We start from the raw sequence: 18,627 nt of genomic DNA, 5'->3' as shown, positions 1-18,627 counted from the left end.
CCATCTGGGCCCGCCTCCTCGATCAGGACGGAGCGGAGGGACTAGGAGAGGGGCCCTGAGAAGGCGGTGGGAGGTCGCGGGGCGGGATGCTGGGACAGGCATGCAAGCTAGGAGGAGGGCGTGAGCAAATAAAAAAGGAGAAACAATGAAGAGAAATAAAATGAGCCCCAGGACTGAAGTGGCCCTCCAGTGTCCTCCCAGACTTGAATTCGTTGACCACTAGATTAGGCCCGGAAGGTAGAGTCTCATTTTTCAGAAAACACACCCAGAGAGGTGGCCGGAACTAGACCATGAGCAGCTCTTTGGCTTCACATCCCTGGTTCTCAGCACCGAGGAGGGAAGTGCCTGCAAAGCCTTCGCCAAGGGGGTGAATTGAAGCAGTTCATCACGCAACCGGTGATAGAACCAGCTTCTCCCGTCCCAAGCTACTATCTAAGCATTTTGTTGTTGCTTAGCATCTTACCCAGTATAGCTGATCTCCCAGACTGCATTAACTGCCCTGGACGCAGAGACCACTTCGGGAGCTTTTTAGGTTCCAGGCCTTCCACACTGCAGTTCATTGATTCAGTCCCCAAATGTTCAGGGGCAATCTGCTGTGTGCCAGGCTGGCATTTAGGAGTGAGCCTGGTGGACCCGCCATCTCCAACCTTCCCAAGCTCAAGATCAGATGGAGAAGCAGACAGGGACCCAGGCAGAGACAAATCTGGTGAATAAGGACAGTGATCGGGGACATAGAGGGAACTGGGGAAGCTCAGTGCTGGCAGGAATGGAGAGGAAGGGGACTCAGAGAGAAGGCCTCACAAAGTTATCCTAGCCACTGGCAGGATGCATTCCCTGAGCCAGGCAGGGCCCGGGCAGATGGAGCTTCAAGAGGCCTGGCAGCCAGAGAGTGCAGTGCCTGCAGAAAGCTGTGGGTACCTGCATGCTGCTCCACTGTGGCTCTTTGAGGGAGGCAGGGGACAAGAGGTGGGGCGGGAAGGCCTGTAGAGGCTGGATCTAGCAGAGTCTTGTAGACCAGAGTAAGGAGGGGAGCCACACACACGTTTTAAGTGACCCAGACAGATTTGCTTTTTGTTGCAAGACGTTTGCTCTGATTATAGAGAGTGTGGAAAAGAGATGATGGGAAACAGGGATGAGGGGCTTGTTGTGGCGATCCAGGCAAGAGGTGATGACAATGAACCACAGCACTGAGGGAAAACCGGGGTCTGAGAGGCATTCAAGAGACAGAGTCAAGTGGACTTGGGGATGAGTTAGGTTGGGAAATGTATCTCAGGACTCAGGTTTCTGATTTCTTCCTGATCCCCAGGCATAGCATGGTGAGCAGCCTCTACTTTTTTCCAGTTTGTCCTGTAATTTCAAAAACACTGCTAGCCAGATAGGAGAAAAATGATAACAGCAGCTCCCAGTACTATTATGTGCTCCCATTTACAGCCAGGGAAGTTGAGATCTGGAGAGTTTAAATTACTTGACTTGGGTCTTGACCCCAGAGCACAGGCTCTAGAGTGCTAAACTGTGCTGCCTGTGATGAGGTGGGAATTTCTTCACTAATCCTGGTTGGGCCCCTTTCACAGGGGAAGGCCCTGTGGCTACCTGATCCCAGGAGGAGATTTCAGAGAGAGCTAGTGAAGGATGTCCCTGGCTGACTTCTCAGCTGTGACCGCGAGTAACCTCAGACTTCAACAGGAAGCGGGGTGGGTCTGGCTGCCAGACTTAGCTCCGGTAGGGTATTTATCTCTCTGCCGCATCGAGGCTGGGAACCCAGGAAGTTTCCTTTCCCTCATTTCCCAGATGGGTCCTGGGACAGAGCTAGGTGCCAGGGCAGGATGCCGCATTTGGGGTGAGACAAACCTGAGTTAGTGTCCTGGCCCTGATGCATGTTAGTACTATGGCTTTGGTTTCAGACATCAGAGCTCAGGGGCTCTGAATAGAGAGGGGATTCAGTATGGGCTGGCTAGGACCGCTTGCCCTGCTGCCAGCAGAGCAGGGGCTGAAATCTGGCAGGCACAACATTGACCACCAGTGTCACATACACTTTGGGTGTAGTTTTCTGTGCATAGGAAGGAACCCTGAAGGAGACACTTCAAACTTTCCCAACTCTGAGCCACAGTTTCTTTACCTATAAACTGGGAATAAGAATACCAACCTTTCCAGAATGTTGTGAGGACTTCAAGAGGCTGTGCCTACAAAAGGCTCAGGCCTGGCAGGATGTGGGGCTCTGAGTGAGCAGTCAACAGGGAGCTCCAGGCTGGCACTTCCTCGCTTCTCCAGCCCCCCAAATTCCCAGGTAGAACCTGTACTTCCTCCCTGAGGCCCTGACAGGATATGTAAGGAAACCAGTACCTAACAAGATAATTCAGACACGTAAGTGGTCTGGAGGACTTCCCTGGTGGTACAGTGGATAGGAACCCACAACTACTGAGACCACGTGCCTGCAGCCTGTGCTCTGCAAGAGGAGAAACCACCGCAATGAAAAGTAGCCCCCGCTGGCCGCAACTAGAGAGAGCCCACACGGCAACGAAGACCCAGAGCAGCCAAAAGTAATAAACAAATAAATAAACATTAAAACAAACAGAAGTGGTTTGGAGAAGGGCTCTCAGGGCACTGTGAGAGAGGATACACGGATTGGGAGTTGTCCTGATTTAGATGCAGTGGTCAAGGAAAGCCTCTGTGAGGCGTTATCTCAGCCCAGACCCCAAGCACAGGACGTTCTGGAAGCAGAGGCGGAGCTGGCATGCCTCCAGGACTCTGTGCCTGGAGGCCGTCCCTGGTGGCTCAGACGGTAGAGAATCTGCCTGGAATGTGGAAGACCCAGGTTCAATTCTTGGGTTAGGAAGATGCCCTGGAGAAGAAAATGGCTACCAGCTCCAGGATTCTTACCTGGAGAATCCCATGGACAGAGGAGCCTGGAGGGGAGCGCATAGAGGGAGGAGAGAAGGGTATGGAGTCAGGCAGGAATCAGCTCACTTGAGAGCCATGGGCCTGGAAGGAGTTTAGACTCCATTCTAAGCCCAAAAGGATACCACTGGAGGATATAAGCAGGTGGATGACAAGATCCAAATACCTTTTTGAAAGTTCTTGCCAGTTTTTTCCATTTTTTGGAGAACAGATTGAACGTCAGCAGGCAAGAATAGAGGCAGGCAGGCAGGCAGGCAGGCAGGCATGTGAGGAGGCTGTTACAGCCATTCCAACGGAAAACTGGTGGCTCAGACCAGGGTGAAGCCAGAACGACGGGAAGAGAGAGGGAACTCCTGTGAAGCAGAGATAAAAGTTACTCGCTAGAACTTTTTAATATTCCCAGGATTTTGAATTTGACTGAATGCCACCAGGTTCTTTAAGGCAGGAGTTACGTGAGCGTATGGGCTTCCCTGGTGGCTGAGCAGTAAAGAATCCGCCTGCCGGTGCAGGAGACGCAAGAGATGCAGGTTTGATCCCTGGGTCGGAAGGATCCCGGGGAGTAGGAAATGACAACCCACCCCAGTACTCTTGCCTGGAAATTTCCATGGACACAACAGCCTAGAGGGCTACAGTCCAGCGTTGGGGGGGGGGGGCGGGGGGGGCGGTCACAAACAGTCAGACATGACTGAACATGCATCTTTTTTTTATGTGTGCATAGAAAAGAACGGGGCTTCCCCAGTGGCTCAGCAAGTAAAGAATCTGCTGGCAACACAGGTAACACAGGAGATGCGGGTTTGATCTCTGGGTCAGGAAGATCCCCTGGAGTAGGAAATGGCAACCCACTCCAGTACTGTTGCCTGCAAAATCCCACAGACAGAGGAGCCTGGTGGGCTACAGCATGGGGTTGCAAAAGAATCAGACATGACTGATAGACTAAACAACAGCAAGTGAGCAGAAACACTGGGATAGGAGTGAAGAAGGAATACAGGGGAATGGGAGGAATTGCCCGGGGCATCGGCCTGTAGAACAGAAGCACAGCTGGAGTAAGAGGCGTACCCTTAGAGAACCCCTACCTTTATCTGATGCTGGACAAACTCTTGTGATGATATTTTTCTTCTCTCTCATTACAGCATGAGCCTCACAGGGTCAGACACCTCACTCATGGTGTCCCCACATCCAGTTCATGGCCTGTCACGTCATAGACTCTCAGTAAATGGTTGCCTAAGGATGGGTTGCCATTTCCTTCTCCAAGGGATCTTCCCAACCCAGGGATCAAACCTGAGTCTCCTGCACTGCAGGCAGATTCTTTACCAACTGAGCTACAAGGGAAGCCCCAAGGAATTGATGCGTAGACAGATGCATGTATATATGATGTACGTGTGTATATTTGCATGCGTGTGCATGTTCAGTTGCTTAGCTGTGTCTGACTCTTTTTCGACCCCACGGACTGCAGCCCACCAGGCTCCTCTGTCCATGGGATTTTCCAGGCAAGAGTACTGAAGTGAGTACAGTCAAAAATGATTTCCTATTCCAGGGAATCTTCCCGACCCAGGGATCAAACCCATGTCTCTTGAGTCTCCTACACTGGCGGGTGGATTCTTTACCACCCAGCCACCTAGGAAGCCCCATATATGAATGGATAGCTACATGGATAGATGAGTAGATGGATGACTGAAGATTTAACCTTGTCACCTCATAGTTTCAACTCCTCAGTGTCATCAATAACTATCAAAATTCAATGTGCACAAGTCCATTTTCAGTAAGTTGCCCAGGTATTTCCTTGGTGGTCCAGTGGCTAAGACTCCAAGCTCCTATTACAGGGTGCCTGGGTTCTCTCCCTGGTCAGGAAATAAGATACCACATGCTGCAACTAAAGATCCCAAGTGCCATGACTAAGACCCAGCACAGTAAAATAAATAAAAATAAATAAATATTTAAAAAAATGAAGTTACCCAAAGCAATACTCACACATGCATTCAATTAGATGTGCAAGATGGGCTTGCACCCTTATATATTACACAAAAATATTGGAAGCAACCTGATGTCTGGCAGTAGGAAGAGGGAGGCCTTGAGGGAAGGTAATGTATTTTGTGCTTTGCTCCATCCTCAGCTTCTGGGACAATGCCTGGTACCCAGTAGGGTTAAATACGTACATATTTGTGGAATGAAGGGAAGCCTCATCAATGAAATGAGCTGTTGAGAAGGAGATGTGTGTGCCAGAGGGGGAGATACCCACTCTATTGTGGCAAAGCAAACACAGAGGATGTGTTTGTAAAGCTATGTAAAGGATCAGTTTACTGTCAGGAAAAATGGACATATTTATGGGGCTTTCCAGGTGGTGCAGTGGTAAAGAATCCACCTGCCAATGCAGGAGATGCAAGAGAATGGGTTCGATCCCTGGGTCAGGAAGATCCCCTGGGGTAGGAAATGACAACCAACTTAAATACTCTTGCCTGGAAAATTCCACAGACAGAGGAGCCTGGTGGGCTATAGTCCATGGGGTCGAAAAGAGTTGGACATGACTAAGCACGAACCTTGTTTCTTATGTGCGCTAGAAAAGAATGGGGCTTCCCCGATGAGTCAGCAGGTAAAGGATCTGCCTACAACACAGGTGACCCAGGAGACAAGGGTTCAGTCTCTGGGTCGGGAAGATGCCCTGGAGGAGGGCATGGCAACCCACTCCAGTATCCTTGCCTGGAGGATCCCACAGACAGAGGGGCCTGGTGGGCTATAGTCCACGGTGTCGCATAGAGTCGGACGCAACTGAGCGACTGACCACAGCACGGAAAAGAATCTCGAAGGATACACTGAATTGTTATCAGAAGCTTCCACCTAAGGCAAGTGTTTGGAAAATGTTTATTTTAATGAATATTCTGGGATATTGTGTTTTTTGGTAATAGGATAGATTTATTTTATAATTTAATACTGTATAATTAAAAGGATATTAGTTTTTATAAGGGTATTAACAGAAAGCCTTCCATGCTTCTCCATCATGGTCTGGATAAAGTCAAAGTTTCTTAGAAAAAAATAAAGTTTCTTAGCCAGGCATTCAGGTCCCTCTGGAATCAACTGTTCAGCCTTTCCCTGCCTGCCCCTCTCAGGCCCCTTGTAGCTCTGCCCAAAGTTCCTGACCTTGTCCTCTTCCCCAACTGGTGACAGCTACTATTAGTAAGTGTCAGGTTTCAGCTCAAGCCTCCTCCCCCACTCCATTCCCCCACATCAGGCACAGTACTCTCTCCCTGCTCTGTGCCCCCAAGTTACCAACCTGTACACAGAGAAAATGAGGGCTGTCTTCTGTTTTCCATCACAACAACTGGTGCCTACTTGGCACTCATTGAAAGGGAGGTAGGAGGGCAGAAGGAAAAAAGTAAGGAGCAAAAAAAAAGAAGAGAAGATGAAAGGAAGAAAGAAAGGGGAAACTGAGGTCGGGGTGGAAAATGTCACTTGCCCAAATCACCCCAAGGGCATCTGCCCAGCTGGCTTGCTCTCTCGGTCACCTGACAGCCAGCGTGGAGTGCCACGCCAAGCCATTTTCCCAGTGCTGCTTGCCAAGGGCAGTCAGTGCTGATTCACCGGTGACTGGGCTCCAATTATTTGCAGAACTGGAATGGCAGCTGAGCCACCCCAGCAGCTGACCAGGGGTGTATCGATTCATGTTACGCTCCTTGCTAATATCTGAGCCAGTCACAGAAAAAGATAAAGGCCCCAGAGAAGTCACCCATGGTGATCTGTCCTACTTAAACCTCCCACGTCCAAGTCCACAAGTCCCCCCTGTTGATCAGCCAACTCTGTCCTTCCCAAACCAAGCCTGACCATCAGTCACGGAGAGTAGTCATGGTTCAGAACATGAGATCTGGAGTCAGGCGGCCCTGGGTTCCACCCCAAGGATTACTGAGTCAAAGGGTATTTGCATATTTGCTGTTGAGAGATGCTGTCAAACTGCCAAAAAGGCTGGGCCCATTTATACTCTCATCGGTAGTATAAGACAGTGCCCATTCCACACTTTCTCCATCTTTACCAATCTGTTTGGAAAACAAAACAAAAAACCCTCTACTATTGTGCTTGCCTTTCTTTCACTAGCATCTTTTCCTTTTTTTTTTTTTCCACTTTGAATTTCTGTAAATTGCCTGACTATGTCCTCTGTTCATTTTAAAAAATTTGAGTCATCTTTTCATTATTTATTTGTAGTAGCTTGTTACATATTATGGATATCAACCTCTATTATATATGTTAAAGTATTACTTCCACTTCATCAGTGGTCGTTGAACTTTATGGTGTCTGTCTCACAGCAGCTCTTACCAAATCCCAGTTAAGAGATAAGAATCAACCTACTTCAGTGGAGAGAGCACTGAATTAGGAGCCGGGAGCCCAGGTTTTGAGTTCCACGTTGGTCACTGATTCACTGTATGACTTTGAACGAGTCCCTGACCCCTCTTTCACTGTCTGCTAAATAAGAGCCTTGATTTAAGTGGTCTCTGTAGATCCATCCACCTCCACAGTCTGTGCTGTGTGTGCTCAGTGGCTCAGTAATGCCTAACCCCATGGACTGTACCCTGCCAGGATCCTCTGTCCATGAAACTTTCCAGGCAAGCATACCAGAACAGATTGCCATTTCCTACCCCAGGGGATCTTCCCCACCCAGAGATCTAACCCATATCTCTTGCATCTCCAGCATTACAGATGGATTCTTTACTACTGTGCCACCTAGGAAGCCCCTCCATGGTCTAGACAAGCCCTATTAATAGAACTTTCTGCAATGATGAAAATGTTCTGTCTCTATTCAGCGTGCTAACCACTAGGCGCATGTGGCCACTGAGCACTTAAAAATGTGGCTAATGTGACTGAGAAATTGAATTTTAAACTCTATTTAAGTTAAACATTTAAATAGCCACAGGTGGCTAGTGACTACCATATTACATGGTACAATTCTGGATGGTTTAGGTCCCCCACTTCTGAGTAAGCTCTGTGTGTGTGTGTGTGTGTGTGTGTGTGTGTGTGTGTGTGTGTGTGTGTATTAGTCACTTAGTGGTGTCCAACTCTTTGTGACTTCATGGACTGTAGCCCGCCAGGCTCCTCTGTCCATTGAATTCTCCAGGCAAGAATTTTGGAGCGGGCTGCCATTCCCTCCTCCAGGGGATCTTCCCGACCCAGGGACTGAACCTGGGTCTCCTGCATTGCAGGCAGATTCTTTACCATCTGAGCCATGGGGGAAGCCTCTGAGTAAGCTGTAATACTGTGGTGTTGGAGAAGACTCTTGAGAGCCCCTTGGACTGCAAGGAAATCCAACCAGTCCATCCGAAAGAAAGGAAATCAGTCCCGAATATTCATTGGAAGGACTAATGCTGAAGCTGAAACTTCAATACTTTGGCACCTGATGCGAAGAACTGACTCCTTGGAAAAGACTCTGATTCTGGGAAAGATTGAAGGCGGGAGGAGAAGGGGACGACAGAGGATGATATGGCTAGATGGCATCACCGACTCGACGGACATGAGTTTTAGCAAGCTTTGGGAGTTGGTGATGAACAGAGAGGCCTGGCATGCTACAGTCCATGGGGTCACAAAGAGTTGGACATGGCTGAGTGACTGAACTGAACTGAAGCTGTAATATAGCAGCTTAATTAAGGCAGCAGTGACGAGTCCTTGTGTGACTTGGGGCAGGTCACTCAACATCTCTAAGTCTCGGTTTTCCCATCTGTCCAGTGGGGCCAGAGCAGTCCCTGACTCCTGGGGTTTTGGGGCAGATTTGATTAGTGAGTATGTGAAGGCCAAGGCCCAATGACTGACCCGACACTGTGGAAAGTCAGGCCACATTCCCAGGTTGAAACATGAGAGCCTTCCCAGCAGCTGGGCCTCATTTCCACTGTGTTCAGAGACCCATGAGTGGTCTACCCCAGAGCTGCCCATCTTCCCCCACAGCTTCAAGACCAGGCTTATATTCTTAAACCAGGACTTTGGCTCCCATCAGCCCTCAGCCCAGGATTCTTGATCGCTGATGGGACAGTCCAAACTTCAGCCTGTGTTCCCAGCTCTGGGCACTGGCCCTGCCCTTGCAGTAATGTCATTAATACAACCTGCAGGTGAAGCCAGCAGCCTTGCCACCTTCGCCCTCTGTCTGCCCCTGGCCCCAGTCTTCCAAGGTCTGCCAAGCACTTCATTGATTCATTTTTCATTCACAGACATTTATCACGCCATCTGCTCTGTGACTGTGGCCCAGGCGATGAAAGCTGTAGTACACCTGGGGTCAGAAGGAGTCGAGGGAGCAGTGAGAACCTAGAGGGGCCCAACCTGGTGCGTGTGATCAGGGCAGACTTTCGTAAGGAAGTGGCATGTAAGCCTGAGTCCAAGCAATGGATAGAAGTCAGCCAGAGCAGAGGAGAGTTGGTGGAGAGGAAATTGTAAACTGAGATAGGCATCCAGGATCTATGAGAGGCCGGGGAGGGCTAGAAAGGTATGCAGGAGGACCTTGCAGGCCATGTTGATGATGTTGTATTGTGCTTTATGCTAAAGGTAATGGGGAGCCTAGAAGATTTTAGAGAAAGGATGATGTGATTATTTCAGGCCAGTTCCCCACATGGACAGTAAGAGTCAGGAATTTGGGGAGTTTCTTGGTGGTCCAGTGTTAGGACTCCATGCTTTCACTGCCAAAGGCCTGAATTCAGTCCCTGGTTGGGGAACTAAGATACTACAAGGGGCACAGCTGGAAAAAAAAAAAAAAGAAAGGAATTTAGCCTCTTTAACTTTTCCTTCTCTGCCTCCCACATGTATCTCAAGATGAACACACAGTTCCTGGGGCCTTCCTTTTGTTTTAAGTGACCTGGGTTCAAATCCCAGCCCTATTGCTTCCAGTAAGTTATTAACCTCTTTCAGTGTCCTCACCCATAAAACAAAGATAATGACACCTTTGCGCAGTTACACAAACCATGAGGGGAAAGTGTATGGCACAGAGCCACCCTGGAAATGGAGTCCAGTTGAATTCCTTCTGTGCAAAGTCAAATCGAAGCCACAGACGGGGCCTCTGGGGGTTTCCTGAAGGGCAGGCAGAAGTCCCATTTCTGGGATGTGTTGCCAAGGCCTTTCTCAGGAAGCCTGACCATGTGGAGGTGACCTCAAAGGGGAACTCTGGAGCTAGATTTTGTCTTCTGAGCCTTTTCAGACCCCCACCCAGCAGGCCAGGCATCAGCAGGTGGCTCCTGAGCTTACATAACCGGTCAAGAGTCCAACACCTCTCACCCGGTGATCGGGGCTGTGTTTACTGAGAAGAGGTGTTCCCAGGTCACTTCCCTGTCCTCCTAGGTGCCTCTTAGGTATGTGCACAGCCCTTTAGCCCTTGCTGAGCTCTGCTTCTTTTCTGATTTCTTAGTCACAGTGCTTGGTGCTACTGTCAACAACAACTATTTTTTACTTTCACGTAATTTTATTTATTATTTGTTTTTGGCTGGGCTGGGTCTTCATTTGCCTTGTGGGGTTTTCTCTAGTTGTGGCAAGTAGAATCTACTCTCTGGTTGCAGTGCTCGGTGCTCTGGGCTGCTCCTTGTGGTGGCTTCTCTTTGGGGGAGCACGGGCTCTAGGGCACGCAGCCTTCACTAGTTGCAGTTCTCGGGCTTACTGGCTCCAGGGCATGCGGGATCTTCCCTGACCAAGGATCAAACCCATGTCTCCTACATTGGCAGGTAGATTCTTTACCACTGAGCCACCAGAGAAGCCCAACAACTATTTTTTAAAAATGAAAATATAGTTGATTTACAATGTTGTGTTAATTTCTGCTATACAGCAAATTGATTCAGATATATATATATATATATATATATATTCTTTTCTATATAATAATATCTAGAGATCTCTTCAAGAAAATTAGAGATACCAAGGAAACATTTCATGCAAAGATGGGCCCAATAAAGGACAGAAATGATATGGACCTAACAGAAGCAGAAGATATTAAGAAGTGGCAAGACTATACAGAAGAACTCTATGAAAAAGATCTTCATGACCCAGATAACCACAATGGTGTGATCACTCACCTAGAGCCAGACATCCTGGAAAGTGAAGTCAAGTGGACCTTAGGGAGCATCACTACAAACAAAGCTAGTGGAGGTGATGGAATTCCAGTTAAGTTGTTTCAAATCCTAAAAGATGATGCTGTCAAAGTGCTGCACTCAATATGCCAGCACATTTGGAAGACTCAGCAGTGGCCACAGGACTGGAAAAGGTAAGTTTTCATTCCAATCCCAAAGAAAGGCAATGCCAAAGAATGTTCAGACTACCACACAATTGCACTCATCTCACATGCTAGCAAAGTAATGCTCAAAATTCTTGAAGCCAGGCTTCAACAGCAAGTGAACTGTGAACTTCCAGATGTTCAAGTTGGATTTAGAAAAGGCAGAGGAACCAGAGATCAAATTGCCAACATTTGCTGGATCATAGAAAAAGCAGGAAAATACCAGAAAAGCATCTACTTCTGTTTCATTGATTACACTGAAGCCTTTGACTGTGCAGATCAGAACAAACTGTGGAAAATTCTTCAAGAGATGGGAATACCAGACCACCTTACCTACCTCCTGAGAAATCTGTACGCAGGTCAAGAAGCAGCAGTTAGAAGCGGACATGGAACAACAGACTGGTTCCAAATTGGGAAAGGAATACATCAAGCCTGTATATTGTCACCCTGCTTATTTAACTTCTATGCAGAGTACATCATGTGAAATGCCAGGCTGGATGAAGCACAAGCTGGAATTTAGATTGCCAGGGGAAATATCAATAAACTCAGATACTCAGGTGACACCACCCTTATGGCAAGAAAGTGAAGAAGAACTAAAGAGCCTCTTGGTGAAAGTGAAAGAGGAGAGTGAAAAAGTTGGCTTAAAGCTCAACATTCAAAAAACTATGATTATGGCATCCAATCCCATCACTTCATGACAAATAGATGGGGGAAACAATGGAAAGAGTGACAGAGTTTATTTCTTTGGGCTCCAAAATCACTGCAGATGGTGACTGTGGCCATGAAATTAAAAGACGTTTGCTCCTTGGAAGAAAACCTATGACAAACCTAGACAACATATTAAAAAGCAGAGACATCACTTTGCCAACAAAGGTCCATCTAGTCAAAGCTATGGTATGGATGTGAGAGTTGGACTATAAAGAAAGCTGAGTGCCAAAGAATTGATGCTTTTGAACTGTGTTGTTGGAGAAAACTCTTGAGAGTCCCTTGGACTGCAAGGCAATTCAACCAGTCAACCCTCAAGGAAATCAGTCCTGAATATTCATTGGAAGGACTGATGTTGAAGATGAAACTCCAAAACGTTGGCCACCAGACGCAAAGAATTGACTCCTTGGAAAAGACCCTGATGCTGGGAAAGACTGAAGGCAGTGGGAGAAGGGGATGACAGAGGATGAGATGGTTGGATGGCATTACCGACTTGATGAACATGAGTTTGAGCAAGCTCCGGGAGTTGCTGATGGACAGGGAAGCCTGGCATGCTGCAGTCCATGGGGTCGCAAAGAATCGGACATGACTGAGCGATTGAACTGAACTGATTCTTTTCTATATATTCTTCTCCATTATGGTTTATCATAGGAAACTGAATATAGTTCCCTGTGCTATACAGTGGGACTTTGTTAGTTATCCATTCAATACATAATGATAGCTATTATTTTTTTTATTGGAGTATAATTTCTTTACAAGGTCCTGTTAGTTTCTGCTGTACAGCAAAGTAAATCAGCTATATGTATATATATATACCCTCCCTCTGGGACCTCCCTTCCACCCCACCTCTGTCCCACCCCTCTAGGTCATGACAGAGCACCAAACTGAGCTCCCTGTGCCACACAGCAGGTCCCAACTAGCTATCTGTTCCTTTTAAATGTGAAGATCATCAGTCCTATCATTTAATGATGAGGCACTGGGGGATCAGAGAGGGACAGGGGCTGCAGTAGGGACCATGGTGTGAGTTCCAGACTCCTTCAGTCAATAGCTCTGTGACCTGGAGCCAGTTGCTTGAAAACTCTGAACCTCAGTTTTTACAGCTGTAAAATGGGTTCAGCGACCATACTTACCTCAGGAAATTCTTTTAAGGATTCTACAAGATAGTAATGTACACAAATTACCTGGCAGAAGGGACACACTAGTCAAATATTAGCTATTGGACTGGCCAAAAAGTTCTTGAATTTCATAAGATGTTATGAAATATCACCAAATATTAACATCACACCATTTTGTAACCTGTCCCTTCTACTCAACTGACTGTGAAAGTCTTTCCAGGGATAGTGAGGAATTCAGTGCTTAGAATTTTCTAATGCATCCCAAACTTCTAACTGAGAACTGGGAATGCTGAATTTTTTCTCCTGGTTGGATGTAGGGCCCCACCCTCCCAGACCTTGGTCCCCACTTCCCACTTGTAGAACAACAGGGGAGTGGGCTAGACCCTGTTCTCTGATTCTGCGTTTGAGAACTACAGCCCCCAGGCCCCACCCCTCACCTTTCCCTTCCTTCCTTCCTTCAATAAATACCTCCCAGGGTCCAAATTCCAACTCTGTCACTAGTTGGCTATGTAACCTTAGACAAGTTATGTAACCTCTGTATGCGTCTGTTTCCTGACCTCTAAAATGGACGTAAATTACCTATTTATTTACCAGGGATGTTATTAGTAATGAATGAGTAGATTTTTGTAAAGTGCTTAGAATAGTGCCTATTCAACCCGATCAAAAACCGAGTGTCCTGTGCCATTCACCGACGTAAGCACAAGTGCGAACAATCAGAAAAGAGTCATGATCTCAGTGTGGTTTTGTTGGCAGAGAGGATTGAAATCAACGTGGTGATGTATCCCCAGTGACACAGCCCCAAGGCAGGGCAGTGTTGACCCATCTCTGGCAAGGGGGTTGGCTTTCAAGGAGGCCCTGATACTCTGATGCTGTCATTTCTCTTTGTCTAGATAACAGCTTCTAGGTATTGACCTCACCCTGGGGGAACATGCCTGGGGCTAAGCCCTGTGCTCCTAAGCCAATTTAGGAGCACCTAATTTAGGTGCACACCTAAATTAATGTGTTGAAACCCTACCCCCCAGCATGATGGTATTTGACAGTGGGGCTTTGGAAGTAATTGGGTCATGAGGGTGGAGTCCCCATAAAAAGGATTCGTGCCCCTATACAAGAGACCCTAGAGAGCTCCCCTACCCCATGCACGCTATGTGAGGGCACAACGAGAAGACAGGCCCTCAACAGACACAGAATCTGCCAGTACCTTGATCTTGGACTTTCCTGCTTTCAGAACTGTGAGAAATACATTTCTGTTGCTTGTAAAACACCCAGTCTGTGGTATTTTGTTAGAACAAGAACAAACAGTCATTATTCCCATTTCAGGAAAGAGTGTCCGTCCATTCTCCCTCCTGGGCCAAGCACATAACAGGAGGCCAGTGAATCAGTGTCGAGGGAAAGAAAGGGCCTTCCCGGGTGGTCCAGTGGCTAAGACTCTGCACTCCCAACTCAGGGGGCCTGGGTTCCGTCCCTGGTCAGGGAACTAGATCCCACATGCTGCAGCTAAGAATCCGAGCACTGCAACTAAGGATCACACGTGCTGCAACTAAGACCTGGTGCAGTCAGAGAAGTAAATAAATAAAGAGAGAGATGAAGAAAAGGCCACTACTGACAGTAATCCTTTCAGGGGCAAGCATCACAACAGGGCTCAGGGGCCCTTTTGCGGGGAACTCCATCATATGTGCTTGTGGTCACCATACAGGGCTCAGCAGGAACACCCTTTAGATGGTGCCTCTGACACTGGCCTGTCCTCCTCCGCATCATCACAGCTGAAACTTCCCCAAACCTTAGTACGTGCCCCAAGCACTAATCTAAGATCTTCAGCATATGAACTCTCTCAATCTTCACAGTCCCACGAGATATGTCCCATTTCACAGGTGAAGAAACTGAGGCACAGATAGGTAACGTTATGCCCAGGGTCACATGGATAATCAATGATGGGGCTGACTTCAAATCCAGGCAGTCTGGACCCTGGGCCTCAGCTCTTCACCACTGTGCTATCCAAACTTTCTCTTTCTCTTTCAATCACTGTTCTGCTGATTTCAAATATAGCACATGCTCTGCAACAGGCTGAAACTAGAAATCAATGGCAGGAGAAAAACTAGAAAATTCACAAGTACGTGGAAATTAAACAACACACTCTTAAGCACTCAATGAGTCAAAGAAGAAACCTCAAGGGAAATGAGAAAATATCTCGAGAACAAATGAAAACAAAAACAACATACCAAAATTTATGGGATGGCATGCAAGGAAAGCAGTGCTAAGAGAGAAAGTTACAGTAGCCAATTCTTACATTAAAAAAGAAAGATCTAGGACTTCCCTGGTGGCCCAGGGGGTTAGGAATCCACCTACTAGTGCAGAGAGCATGGGTTCCGTCCCTGGTTCAGAAAGTTTCCACACACTGCAGGCTTCCACAACTACTGAAGCCTGTGTACCCTAGAGACTGTTTTCTGCAACAAGAGAAGCTACCGCAATGAGTAGCCTTTGCACCACAAGCAGAGAAAGTCCGTGTGCAGCAACGAAGACCCAACACAGCCAAAAGTAAATACATAAATGAATAAATTAAAAAGAAAGAAACAAAGAAAGAAAGATCTCAGGGAGTTCCAGTGGTTAGGACTTGGTGTTTTTACTGCAGGGGCCCAGGTTCGATCCCTGATCGGGGAACTAGGATCCCGCAGACCACATGGACAAAACCATGAAACAGATCTCAAAACAAAAGTAGCACACTCATCTTTGAAAAATTCAAGCATTGCATAATTTTATGCTTTAGAAAGCGAAAGTTTAAAGAATGACAGTCCCCCTTCCCAGAGGTGACCTCTGTTCAGACACTCCCTGACTCTGTTCAGGGAGCTTCACTGCAGTTTGTCATTCGGGCATCTTAAATAAAAGGGGGGGAATAATTCAATACACATTGTTTTGTCATTTACAAGTTGTTTTGTTTTGTTTTACCTAAAAGCGACTCTTAGAGGCTGCCTCTTGCTGAAATATTCTCTTCAGGGGCTACAGCTGTCCCTAGTGAGGACATCCACAGCGGATTTAGCCAGTTCCATCCAAGCTTCTCTGTCCGTGGGATTCTCCAGGCAAGAACACTAGCTGCTGCTGCTGCTGCTAAGTCGCTTCAGTCATGTCCAGCTCTGTGCAACCCCATAGACGGTAGCCCACCAGGCTCCCCTGTCCCTGGGATTCTCCAGGCAAGAACACTGGAGTGAGTTGCCATTTCCTTCTCCAGTGCATGAAAGTGAAGAGTGAACGTGAAGTTGCTCAGTCGTGTCCGGCTCTTAGCGACCGCATGGACTGCAGCCTACCACTAGAGTGGGTGTCATTTCCTTCTCCAGGGGATCTTCTGGACCCAGGGGTTGAACCCACATCTCCTGCATTGCAGGTGGATTCTTTACTGTCTGAGTCACCAGGGAAGCCCACATGAGGACATGCCTGCAGTGCTTGCAGTTTTTAACTACTTCAAGCCACTGCAGTGAGCACCCTTGTAAATGCTACTTGTGTGCTGGTAGAAGATCTCAGGGGGATAAGTTCCAGAAGTGGACTCTCTGGGCCAAAGGTCAAGAGCATTTTATTTTATATTTATTTATTTAGCTGTGTTGGGTCTTAGTTGTGGCATCCATGATCTTTCTGTTGTTGCTCTTGTTGTGGCCTGTGGGATCTAGTTCCCTAACCAGAGCTCAAACCCGGCCCCCTGCACTGGGAGCTCAGAGTCTTAGCCATTCCACCATGAGGGAAGTCCCTCAAGAGCATTTTAAACATTCCCTTCAGGAAGGCAAAACCAGCTCTGCCTGGAGGCCAGGAGATGGTGAGTTCTCTGCCCTCACCTCTTTGCTGCCACCTCTGCCCAGCTGGTCAGTATGAGCCCAAACCATTGTCTTGCCCTGCTGAGCAGTGCCTGACCCTCAAGGGTGACCCAGCCTGTCATGATGGCATTCCCTCTGTTGCTGCCAGGGTCCAGAAATTGACCGTTCTCTTTGAGAATATCATCAGATGCTCAGGCTGAAGCACTTCTCAAAAACCCCACTGCTTGCTCTTGAACTGATACAGCAAAGCTAGCAGTGCCTACAGCAAGCCCTTGGAAAAAGGCCAAGGGCTGCTCCATAGACTGCCAGGGCCCCGCTCTTGAGGTGACTGGTGCCCAGGCTGGCCTCTGAATAGCATCTCTCTGCTTGGATAGCTGGATTGGCTGAATTCCCTTCCAGAAGCCAGCGAGTGGCTTTTTCCCTGAATCATCATGACTCCCCGCAAAAGGGGCACTCAAGTGATTAGCGTCCTTCCGGGGCATTTGGTAGCAAACAGTGATCGAACATATCCACAGATTGGTCCTGCTGTCACCTCAGACAGCTACAGGCATTTCCGCGTGACTGTGACTGCCAGTGGGGAAGTGGTGCAGGGTCACAGAGGAGCAGGCCAGCCACCTGGAGTCTAGGGCGGGGTCTTTCTCACCTTCGTCCGGGGTGACCTGCAGCACCCACCTGCTCGAGGGTGTGCTGCACGCAGTTCCCTCTCGCCTGGCCTCTTCCTGCCATAGGCTCTGTCCTCCCTGCCTCGCCTGCCTGCTCCTTGTAACTCTGTAGTCCTCAGCATCAGTGCTGCAGGGCAGCCCTCCCTGACTCCTCTGGGCCGCGGTGGTCCCTTGTCAGATTCTCTTAGGGCACCAAACTTTTGGGCTTCCCGGGTGGCTCAGTGGTAAAGAGTCTGCCTGTCAATGCAGGAGATGCAGGTTCAATCCCTGAGTTGGGACGATCTCCTGGAGGGGGAAATGGCAACCCACTCCAGTATCCTGGCTTGGGAAATCCCATGGACAGAGGAGCCTGGTGGGCTACAGTCCATGGGAGTCAAAAAATGTTGGACATGACTTAATGACTAAACAACAACAACAACCACGCTTATAGTTCTTAAAACAACAGTGACAGCTCCTGATGTGGGTCACTGTTAATATCTGGGTCATTTTCCCCAGGCCCACAAGTAGGATGTGTGTCTTGGTCTGTATCTCAGTGTCAGGCACCTGCCAGTGACTGAGGAGGAGGCAGTGGCTACCAGCAGGGCACCAAAGCCAGGTTCTCCAGGTTGGAATCCTACTCCTGTGAACCACCTCAAGTTACTGAACCTCTTTGTGCCTTAGTTTTCCCATCTGTAAAATGGGGGTAACAGTACCAACCTCTTCAAGTTGTTAGGAGGGTTGCATGAAGGGCTGTATGTGAGGTGCTTAGAAACGGTGCCTCCGCTGTAGAAGGTGCTGGATCAGTGTGAATGTTAGCATTCAACACTAGTGCTGGTGACTTCCCTGGTGGTCTAGGTCAGGGAACTAGATCCCACACATCACAGCTGAAGAGCCCGAATGCTGCAGTGAAGATCAAAGATCCCGAGTGCTGAAACCGAAGGACGTCCCAAGTGGCAGTGCTGGTAAAGGGTATGCCTGCCAATGCAGGAGGCACAGGAGACATGGGTTCAACCCCTGGGTGGGGAAGAGCCCCTGGAGAAGGAAGTGGCAATCCTCTCCAGTATTCTCGCCTGTCAAACTCTATGGACAGAGGAGCCTGGAGGGCTACAGTCCACGAAGTCGCAAAGAGTCAGACACGACTGAACGACTGAGCTCACACGCATGCCACAACTAAGACCAAGCGCAACCGTATTTTTAAAAAAGAGCTGAAAACAGCAACAGAAAACCCCGCCAGTGGTTAGACAAGGGCCTCTGAGCGTCTG

General features: G+C 48.2%; 1 long non-coding RNA gene across 1 annotated transcript; it reads left to right on the top strand.

Annotated features, from left to right (window-relative positions):
* Nucleotides 1-24: 24 nt before the first annotated feature.
* On the top strand, nt 25-15,826 carry LOC132659551 (uncharacterized). The gene is made up of 2 exons (XR_009600096.1): nt 25-3,669; nt 4,026-15,826. It is a non-coding gene; the product is annotated as an uncharacterized LOC132659551 (long non-coding RNA).
* The last annotated feature ends 2,801 nt before the right edge of the window (nt 15,827-18,627 follow it).

The sequence above is a fragment of the Ovis aries genome, chromosome 3 (assembly GCF_016772045.2).
Source record: "Ovis aries strain OAR_USU_Benz2616 breed Rambouillet chromosome 3, ARS-UI_Ramb_v3.0, whole genome shotgun sequence".
Taxonomy (NCBI): Eukaryota; Metazoa; Chordata; class Mammalia; order Artiodactyla; family Bovidae; genus Ovis; species Ovis aries.
This window is presented reverse-complemented; position numbering and strand designations above follow the sequence as displayed.